Source organism: Lactuca serriola, chromosome 5 (genome assembly GCF_051521515.1).
Source record: "Lactuca serriola cultivar US96UC23 chromosome 5, Lser_US96UC23_V15, whole genome shotgun sequence".
NCBI lineage: Eukaryota > Viridiplantae > Streptophyta > Magnoliopsida > Asterales > Asteraceae > Lactuca > Lactuca serriola.
Genome location: NC_136412.1, coordinates 174455308 through 174466744, shown reverse-complemented (window position 1 = coordinate 174466744; position 11437 = coordinate 174455308). Strand labels below are relative to the sequence as shown.

General features: G+C 33.4%; 2 long non-coding RNA genes across 4 annotated transcripts; both read left to right on the top strand.

Moving 5' to 3' along the window:
• The first annotated feature begins 3226 nt into the window (after positions 1-3226).
• Positions 3227-5063, top strand: LOC145051334 (uncharacterized). Its single transcript, XR_013683548.1, has 4 exons — positions 3227-3729; positions 4037-4484; positions 4562-4688; positions 4761-5063. It is a non-coding gene; the product is annotated as an uncharacterized LOC145051334 (long non-coding RNA).
• A 2922-nt stretch (positions 5064-7985) lies between these two features.
• On the top strand, positions 7986-9339 carry LOC145051333 (uncharacterized). 3 transcript variants are annotated; one of them, XR_013683546.1, is made up of 3 exons: positions 7989-8577; positions 8673-8959; positions 9049-9339. It is a non-coding gene; the product is annotated as an uncharacterized LOC145051333 (long non-coding RNA). The 3 variants fall into 3 exon arrangements; XR_013683547.1 differs by having other exon boundaries at positions 7999-8577; positions 8842-8959; XR_013683545.1 differs by having other exon boundaries at positions 7986-8959.
• The last annotated feature ends 2098 nt before the right edge of the window (positions 9340-11437 follow it).

The following is an 11437-nucleotide window of genomic DNA, read 5'->3' as shown; positions in this document are numbered from 1 at the left end:
GATATGACTAATGGCATATATTTGTAATCTTTATGTTTTTAAATATTTGTTTATAGTACAAATGATGATCAAATGAAGTTGTTGTAATAGGTAATCTCTTAAGGGCAGCAACAAGTAACTTGTATAGATATTCTATATTTAGAGCAAAGGGCATAACTGACAATTTTTCAAAGTATGATGTATTATAGGAAAAGAACTTAAAATTAGGATGTTTAATAGAAAAAAAATTGAAAGTAGGGTGCTATATTACACACTTTTTGGAGAGTAGGTTGTTCTATCTTGACGAGGATATGGAGTTAAATACTTGCATGTTATTTTCTTAGATTAATATTTTCATTTCTAGAAGTAAGGTTAGTATGTTTGTTTCCTAATCTTTTATTATTCCCTGATTACACCTAGTTTTTGATACTTGTGTGCAGATATAATAAAATGAACAATAGAAATTTAAATTGGATGTATGAGCGACTTGATGATCGTGGTCATGTCTCTCATGTTTTCATTAATGGTGTGAAAACATTCATCGAGTTTGCTTCTACTAAGCAAAGTTATATGGATGGAGATAAAATTAAATGCCCATGCACAAAATGCAATAACAAAGCATATAAAGCAGTTGATGAGGCAAAATATCACTTATACAAGTTTGGTTTTGTTCCAAATTATGGGTTACATATAATTATCGGAGGGAGAATATCTGTAAAGTCACTATTATGTAGGGACCATTTATGTAACTTTTATAATCACATGGGTCATTTCTGTAAATTCTCTAAAAGGCATGGACCAAAGTTATATTGTATTGGTAAAATGACCAAATGAATAATGATCATTTTCACCGGTGTTGTTGCTTGATTAATATTGTCCAACTATAAAAAGGTGGTACAAAAGACGTAAATGCCCTTTTGATTCAACACAACATGAAAGTAGTGTTTGTAGTAACTAAACTGTAAATGTTTGCTATCATTAACTAAAAGTATATATTTATAGGTTTTGAAATGTGTCAAAGGAATGCAATCCGTCAAAGGAATGGAATCGGTCAAAGGAATTGAAATTTGAAGAAATTGAAACGTGTCACGTGTTTGGTTAGAAGAGTTTGTAAGGAGAATGGAATTGAATTCAACTCCGTTCGTTTACATGTAAATATCTACTTTTAGTTAACTAAACTATAAATGTTTGCTAAATGATGGTTTTAAAGAATGGATGAAAAATGACAGTGTTATTAATATTCTAACTGTTAGTTTGCTATATGATGGTATTTATTCAAATTTTGTGACATATATGATCTATAATATATATGATCTATAAAAAGAACTCATCGATTGAAAATGCCACATGCATTTACGATAATGTGACTAAGAAGATCAACATATTCTTAAAATATTCGTAAAGGAAAAATCAATTAGATGTTATTATATATTAGTATGTTATATTGTTTGAACAGCTGAATATTATATATTAAATTGTCACGAGTAGGAAGCTATTGAAACAAAAGCAATTTAAAATCTGCAAAAATGCCTACCCGCCGTGAAGTTGTGTTTTCTATGCACAATCTAATATAATCAATGGATCTGGCTGCCACAAGACAAAGGTAAAATTGTAATTTTACCCTAAAATTCCAATTGCTTCTAATTGTCCATCCAATTTTATAATTATCGAGAAAAGTATAAAAAAATTATAAAATAATCCAATTAATATTTTAACATCTTAGCTTATTCGATCCTCTATCAGTCAAGACCACGTTGACTTTGACTTTCTGCATTTGTCAAACATCTTCAAATCTTAGAATTTTAATATAAATTTTCATTTACCACGATCAGAATGATATTATTTATATATTTTATTTATTTACCATGATCAAAATTATATAAATATACTCACGTAATTGATAGTTCAGGGAGAACACGACTCGTGCGTATACACAGGTAGATGAAAACAAAGAGCGAAATTCCACCTGACATTTAAAAAAAATAATCAAATATTCAGATTAAATACACCAAAATATAATAATTTTTTCTGTTAATTTAAAGATTTTATTTGGTAAATTTGATTTCTTAGGAGAGGACCCATCAAGTCATCAACCGATCATTAAGGGAAAAATGGGTCAAATAATCGGATCATATCTTCTTCCCTAAATCAGAGGTAATCGGATCATATCGATCGTATTCCTCATTCCTCAGATCAACTGGTCTTATTACGCCATTATCGATCGGAGCTTTGTTGTTCGCCGCCTGCTCCATCCCAACATCTCTTTTGCCTACCTCGATCCTCCTTAAATTTGATGCTAAATCAGAGGTAACATTTTTCTCTCTTTTTTTTGCTCTATTTTTCTCGATCTCTCCATTGAATCTTTCTTCTTCGCACATCGTCGTTGTCTGGTCGTCGCCGTCGATTGCTGCTTCTTCCGGTCATCTTTCTCATTGACCCTGTGCAGGTACTATCCTTGATCCTCCCTAAATCCCTTCCTCGGTTTCTCCTTCTCCACTCTTCTGTGAACTTAGCTGGTCATGATTTTGTTTCAGAACTTCTAAATCTTCCAATGAATTTTGTTTCAGAACTAAAATTATTGTTCATTACGCATTACAGAACACTGTATCACACTCTCATACACACTTAACACATATACACCTCTACTGCTCTTTTAAAAGGATTTTCTCAACCAAATGGTTAAATGTCATATGACTTTATGTAGAAAATAAGCATACATTGTATGATGAGTTTATTGATCAAAACTAGAGACAAAAACTACATTCTGTTGTGGTCTACTGATGATAGAATTAAGATAACTTGGTGATGAAAACTAGATTATGCAGTAACTATGCTTTTGTGTGGTACATCACATTACAAACACCTCACTCATATTTTTCTTTTTTACCTTAAGCATTAGAATCTTGTAAGAATATTGTAATTTACTCCAATGCTTATGCCAAGCCCTCCAAATTCCAATGTTTAACAACTCATGAAGATGTTTTCCTATCCTATAAAAATACATTGTGCATTCTATACATGTATAATATGACCTTGTTAGTTGATGAAAAAGATGACTCTTGAAAAGAATGTATTTGATTGATCAAGTCAAGACTCAGAATAAATAGAATACAAGATGGGACAATCATAAGGTCCTATAATGTGATGTGCATTCATTGTGCTGTTTAATTTGATGTTACTTTACTAGATGGCATATTCTTTGTTTGTAAAATGTAATCTTGCACTTTTTTACTTAGATGAAGATAAGGAGACTCAGCTCTCATTTTGGAGTCCACTGTTGGATCTGAGCTCTTTCCTGTTAAGGTGAAGTTGATAAAAAAATCAGTGTCCAACAATGTTAAATAAAAAGCATTCAAGTAAACAAACCATATTGTATTATTCCTGGAAGAAATTAAGGTATAAAGTACAATTAAAGTTGCTATTATAGAACTCCTAAATTAAAACACAGACACATAAAAGTAGCAACCATGACCTAGTGACCTCTAAGGTGGTAGTGAAGCTCTAAAGTACCCTAGATTGGTAAATCTATGTCCCACGGATGTAACTGTAAATCTGAATATATCATTGTAGTCATTAGTTTGTTTTAATTGTAGTTTTTGTGCAACCATAGAAATCATTCCAAAGTGAATTCTCAAAATGAGCTCTTTCGGTATCACTTTATGTATAAATATTAATTAAAGGCATGAACTGTTTCAACTTTTTCTTTGCTCCAGGTTCCAATCCACTCCAGTCCAATCCAATCCAATCCAGGTGATAACAAAACCATCATGTTTAAGTTTTGTGCTTTATCTTTTATACTTACTATGACATTGTAAGTTGTTATTTTTTTCATTTCTAAATGCAAAAATAGCAATCTACGTTCATTAAAGTATTTGCATTATACTTTTAGTTTTTGTATTTTTTCAAAGTAAAAAAGTAGAATGCTAAAATAAATAAGCAAACAAAAGTACATTGGTATTTTAAAGTAAAAAGTAGTATGCTTAAATTTTTAGTAAGGTATTTCTATAATATTTGTGATCTAACAGATTTATAACTTCCTAATTATTTAAAATTTCAGGGAATATGTCACAATTCTTATTAAGAGACACATTGAAACGAAAGCAACATACAAGTATACGTTTCATAAACAAACGCACAGATGATGCAAAATTTGCCCCATTATCTACACCAGTATTGTTGTCATCATCATCCCGTACCACATTATCATCTATTGGTACTGTATCTGCCCCAACATTTGCTTCACATGTTGGTGCCACATCATTAACACATGCATCATCCATACCTACATCATCCAACCAGTCATCCTTACCTACATCATCTACCCAATCATCTGTATCTACATCTATCTAATCATATACACCTGCATCTACTACATCATCTGTACCTAGATCCACAACAAATTGTAGTGAATCGGTTGAGGAAAATGTTGGCGTTCAACATCAAGGGTATTTACTTGGATCTACAGGACTGGATGGGCGTCTATATATTGGAGTGCAAGATAAGGAGTAAGTTAAAATTCTTACATTTTTGTCAACATTGAGCTTCATGAATTTTACAATGCGGTTGATTTTTTCTTTTGTAGGTTATTTCCTTCAGGCCCATGTTCTTCCGTTATCTATGAATCCTTTGGTGAAAGAGATGATTTAAACGGGTATAGCTGGGCAGCTTTAAGTGACGAGACAAAACTCCTTTATTGGGACAAGTTTCATGTATGTATCTCATTTATGCAATTATTAGGTACTCATTAACTAAAAATCTCATCTTTATATTTTGTATTGTAGAAAAAGTGTCATTGGGATGATGCAAAAACTCAGTTAGTCCAAGCTTGTTGGGAAAATAAGGCAAAGGAAAGATATAGACAATATATCTACAATATAAGCTCAAAATGGAAAAAGTCGACTATAAAAAAAACCTATTAATATAACATCAGAAGTGTGGACATCCTGGACTGCAAGATGGAATACTGAAGACTTCAAAAAAAAAATCAGAACAAAACAAAAAAAAATAGGCGTAGAGGTGTAGCTGATGGACAAGCCCTTTCTACGCATACCGGTGGATCGGCTTCTCATTCCAAGATTGCTTCTAATTTAGTAAGTACTCATTTAATTTTATATTATAGCAATCTACTTTCATTTAGATTTTTATAAGGACTAAGCATAAATACATAAAATAGCAATGTACTTTCATTTAGTTGTATGTTATTTTATTTTTCATTTTTCAAGAGTGGAGCCTAAATGCAAAAAATAGCAATCTACTTTCATTTACTTTTGTATCATAGCAATCTAGTTCCATTTCGATTTTTAAATGGGTTTAGCCTAAAAGTAAGTTGCTATTTTTTCATTTTTAAATATCTAAGCCTAAATGTAAAATAGCAATCTACTTTAATATTGATTTTTTTTGTATGTATGTAGAAGAAGCTTTGGGGACATGATCCGGCACACCATGAACTATTCTTGTATACACACACTAAGAATCACGATGGAGTGACTTTTTTAGTTGACAAAGCTAAAAAAAGTCATGTAAGTTTTATTTTTAATAATTTCATGTAAGTTTTATTTTGATTTTTTTGTATAAGTTTTATCTCAACACAATTATAAAATTATAGGATGATTTTATGGAACGATGTGATTGGTTGGAAGCAATAGGAGAGGAAATTGATGAAGACAAACTATTTTATGATGTTGTTGGGGGACATGATCGAAAAAGAGATTATATGGATTTGGCTCATATGGAAAGCGCATTCGTTCTAGTAAAGGATATTCTGAAATGCATCGCGAACAATACGAGGATAATAATGCCGAGACAAAAGTCGAGATTGAGAATTTGAAGAAATTAGTTGAGACGCAATGCGAACAATATGAGGATATTCAACAAAAATATGAGGATGTTCAGCAAAAATATGAGGATGCTCAGAAAAAGAATGTGGAGTTTCAGCAGAAAAATGTAGATGTTCAAGCTAAGTTTGAACAACAACTCGCACAAGCAATGAATGTCATTAACACATTGAGTGAACATGTCAAAAATTTTATTAATCGATGATAGAATATTATGTATCGAATAATGTTTTACGTTAAATTTGTAGCGACTTTTGATTTTGAAATATGAATCTTTTGATTTATTGGATATTTCTTTTAGTTTCTATAGAAATACTTTGTTATTTTTGGTTTTATATTAATTGTATTTTTGTAAATTGATATAATAAGTCAAATTAAATAACCGAATTTTATAGAAAAAATGGTATGGAACGATTGTTATGGAATTGACTACAAAAAAGTTGTTACGAAATATGTTACGGAATGAATGGCTACGGAATTTGTTACGGAACGAATGGCTACGGAATTTACTACAGAACAATTAGTTACGGAATTTGCTACGGAACAATTAGTTACGGAATTTGCTATGGACCAAATGGCTACGGAATTTGCTACAGAACAATTAGCTACGGAATTCGCTATGGACCAAATGACTACGGAATTTGCTACGGACCAAATGGCTACGGAATTTGCTACATAACAATTAGCTACGAAATTTGCTATGGACCAAATGGCTAAGGAATTTGCTATGGAACAAAATAGATACGGAATTTGCTACACAATTCATTGTTACAGAATTGTGATGGAAGTGCGTTGTAGTTGAAATGCTACGGATAGACGTTGTAGCAACGACCATAGCAAAATTGCTACGGAACTATAATTTCGTAGTTAAACATTTTGCTAAAAGAAATCTTACTATGGAATCTCATTGGCAAATTCTATAGCAACTTCCGTAGTTATTTAGGTTTAGCTACGGAATTACATCATTTTGCTACGAAATTTTAATTTTCTCGTAGTGTGTCCCCCTTGATAGCTCCATTCTCATATTTAATATTACCTCCATGATAAAAATTGATGAGAAATGGATGAAGTAAAGCCATGTTGGTAAATGATTGGATCGTATCTGCACGCACAAATCACAATCAATCCAAAACTGCACCTGTCAATATTTAAATATATTCTAATGGTTTTTTCGAATCTAAGAGACAGTTATATTCATCAAAAACATAAATACTGTGTTTACATACAAACAAACGCCCATACATATATCAAACATAAAAAATGTATAAATCTTCCGAGTTATAGCTGCTAACACAGAACTAGTTTTAGGGTTCCTAATCGACTATTAAACTCAAGAAAATAGATGGAAACAAAAGGAAAAAATACCTTGTTCTTTTGCTATAGGGAAATGCGCAGGCAGAAGAAAGTATTTATTCGATGGCTACACTTAATAAAAGAGAATTTCAAAAGCCAGAATAAAAGATTTTTCATTGCCCAAAGAACTGCGTAATAATTGTATCCGTTGGAAATTTGATAACACAGATACTCCTAGCATCTACTAACCAGGGAGTGCAAGAATTGTGGGTTATTCTTTTAACTTTTGAAATATATCAATGTCATTTTTACGAGATTAAATTAATTCATGTAAACCATATAACAAAAAATATGTACTTTATTTTAAGAGTAACAACAGAAATTGTGGTTTTGGCAGGGTCACTTTTTAAGGTCGATTAAGAGTTAAAAAAATAAATTAAAAAAAACAGCCTATATGGAAAAAATATTTAGATTATCTTAGCACGCTAGCTAAAAAAATGCTTATAACCCAAAAACTAGTTGTTAGCATATAAAAAAATAATATTGGGTAAACTAGTTGAAATATGTGAAGTGATATAAAATGATATGTACAAAATAAGCTTTTTTTTTTTTTTTTATAATTAATAAAATATATACTTGGTAAAAAAGATTTAAACACTTAGGGGGTGTTTGGATTAGATTTTTAGCTTAATGCTTATAGCTTATTTGTGGTGAGAATAAAAAATAAGCAATAAGCATGGGGATGGATGCTTATTAAAATTAGCTTATTTAGCCTAATAAACTGAATTTTATCCAAACATTTAAATTAGCTTATTGTAGGAATAAACACCTCTTTTTTTTTTCTATCCAAACACCCCCTTAATAACCTTGGTTGAGTAATTTGTAAAAAAACTAGTTTGTAACCTACTTTGTTGATTTGTTCGTATCAACCTAAAATAAACCTCAAAAAAAATAAACTACGATGATAAACTAGTCATCTGTTAATTTGTCCACTGATATACCATTGCTCTTCGTATGTACAAACCGCGATTAATTTGCTCACCTCCTTTCATTTGGTTCTTTTCTAAGTTTCAGAGAACTTGATTTACTTTGAAGAGGTCGACATCACTGATATCGACAATAATAGACAAATGGAGAGGGTGTATCCGTTTGTTACACTATAAAGATGTGAACAGGGGTCTGCACTTTGAGCGTTATGGTGGTCTAGGAATCCTAATGCTTTTCAACTCACATGGAGGCCAACCGTTCATAAATAGTCAACGCAGTTGGCCTCCTCCTTCAATCAGGTGACAAATCTGAGCCCTAATTTTCAAGTTCAATTATGTGTATTAAAACTGGTAATGGAGGTTCTGTTGCATTTGAGGAGGCGAAGGGGTGACATTTTTACATACATAAAAGCTCTGGTGGGATGCCAATAACCTATTTGTTGAAATGCTTCAAAGAAGTTTCTTATTCAGAAACACGTTAATTGGTGGGTATGCTCTTATTAGTTGCAATTTATCTCCGATCTTCGTCTTCTTCTTTTTTAGTTCTTTAATGAATGTTTGTTTTCTTTCAATCATAAAGTGGGCAGGTGTATTTCAGAGTAAATACGATTCACTTTTGTTGTAGAGATATGCTTCTTTTTCTGCCTTTTCACTTCAATTCTTTAACAATTAAGATACAATTTACGTACAATTTAAGAATTTCGTTTTGCATATTAACATTTGCCTATTTATGTTATTTTGTTCATTAGTTATACACAATAGTTAAAGTAAACTAAAAAAGAAGGAAGGATTGTTGTTGTGTCATATGAACTTCATAAGATGGGTACCTGTGGGAATTAAATTCGACAAGGTCAACAATGAAAAGAGGTATTTGATTATTATTGTTTAACCTTACTTTCAATTTTTAAACCATTTTTTGTTATAAAACTGAGAGCTTACTTTCAATTTCCGTCAAGGTATTGTCCTCCACAACCGTTTACATGAACATCACAGGTTAAAAGGTTGGTAGACTGGATTGACATGACATTGATCATCTTGATGATACTTCCTTCTGGTCTTTTCCCCAACAAAGCACAAATGCAGTTTATAGCAACATACATTTATTTTTGCATTGAAAATCTATTTTATAGCATTGTATTTTCTATTATATCATCATTCAAACGTTGGTTTACTTCTTCAGCAATGGATACTAGATAGGAATCAATTTTTGTTATTAGCTTTAATATGTTCTATATTTTTTATGATTAGTGCATGAGTAATGTATGTTAGTTCTTTATTTGAGATGCGGTTTTAGTAATATGCTAAAATTATTTTGGTCTCCTGTCTATTAAACATGGCAACTTACATGCTACTTTGCAAAACAATTGATCACCAAAACAATCTATATCAAACCTCCGCAAAGAGGGGATCTTCACTAGTTCTAACTAAGTAAACAAAAAAATAGATATAGTATTGATGGATTTGAATAAAATCCCTTAATAAAACTATAACATCCATAAAATTTACGCTAAATTTTAAACTTTTAACACTAACAAAAGAGTTAAATAGTAATTGTTTTTACAAAACATTTCCAATTCTTTTATCATCAGAGAGTCCCAAAATAGATCATGAGGATGAGGAGTGGTACGGTCATGCTTTTGCCTTCCCCCGCTCTCCTGAAGTACCTGAAACAATAAACTGAAAACTGTAAGCCCGAGGGCTTAGTGAGCTACCCCCAAAATACCAATACCACACTGGCAGAAACCATAGCCATAACGATCAATCAAACAACATACATACTGGGCAATCGGCTAGACTGGTCCGCTCTACTGGGCCTACAGTCTATCTGAATCTATCCTGAGCCTTCGGCATGACTGGTCCGCCGCGTGGGCCTACAGTCTCCCCGGACCGCTCAGAGGATGTGTTGGCCTTCAGCACAAAGCAGGACCGCCTCAACCCAACCAACCAGCAACTAACCATGTACGCATACTATCATATACTGGCACATACACATAGCAAACATATCTATCTCAATTACCATCAATCATAGAGTTTCACTTGTAACTAGAGCATCGACCTAACAGGTCACTAACATACCAATCCTTATGGATCATAAAAGCATAACATACTATCTATCCTGATTTCGATGTAACAGATCAAAATCATATGTAGCATGCCATGACAACCGATCTAACCGATCTCTAGCATAACAACCATCCTAAACAGGATGAATTCTAACATAACAATCACATAACACTCATCCTAAACTAGGATGAAATCTAACATGGCAATAACAAAGCAACCATCCTAGACCAGGATGTAAATCATAAAGGGCCGGCCTTGGTGCCGTAGACCCTATCGATATAGTGAGGATAACTCACCGTGCAGAAGTCGATTCGAAATGCAAACTCCAACTATCAGATCACTTGACACCGGCTCCACCACCTATAACCATAGCACAATATACTCATAAGTTCTCACTCTTATGAGACACCCCATAACCTCTTAGTGATTCCTGATCAAGGTCAAAATCCTTAGTCAAGGTCAATAATCCATGTTGACCTCAACTCGCCAAGTACACTCGGCCACTCGCCTAGTCCATGGAACACATTCCAACTCGTCGAGTCATCGGAGTGACTCGTCGAGTTCCTTCGAATCCTGATCAATCCTTAAGGCCACCCGTCGAGTTTCCTGCTTGCCACTCGACGGGTACACACGCATGCATATCCTAGGGAAAAGCCATCCGACTCGACGAGTTGTTCTTCAACTCGTCGAGTTTTATGGTGATCTTCATCGGACTCGCCGAGTTGTTCATCCAACCCGCCGAGTTCAATGACCATCTTCATGTGACTCGCCGAGTTCATTCTTACGACTCACCGAGTCCATCCAGTCCTCTTTCCATACATACTTGTTTTGAGCCATGCAGCGGCTCCAAATCATAGATCCAAGCTTCTAGGGCATACTTACCACGTAAAGTTGCAAACTTTACGTGCATGCATGGTTATAAAGGCTCCAAATGTCTATTTTAAGTTCCTAATGGAGCTTCTAGTCCAAGAGGGACGTCAACCACAACCAATACAACAACTTTATGACTCTAGCATCCAAGGAGGGTCCAGATCTGAAGTTACAGCTTCAGATCTAGCCCATAGCTCAACATCCCAACTTGAAAATCCATAAAAAGCCCTAGAACACAACAAAAGGGAAGAAAAGGAAGTAAGAATGGCACTTTGATACCTTCAAACGATGCTAGCTGAGGCAAAAACCGCTTCCCACTCCTTTCTTGCTTCAAATTCCTTTGCACTCTTAGCTTCCTTCCTCCAAGATCCTCTTTTCCAAGCTTCAAACCCACACCAAGGCACACACACA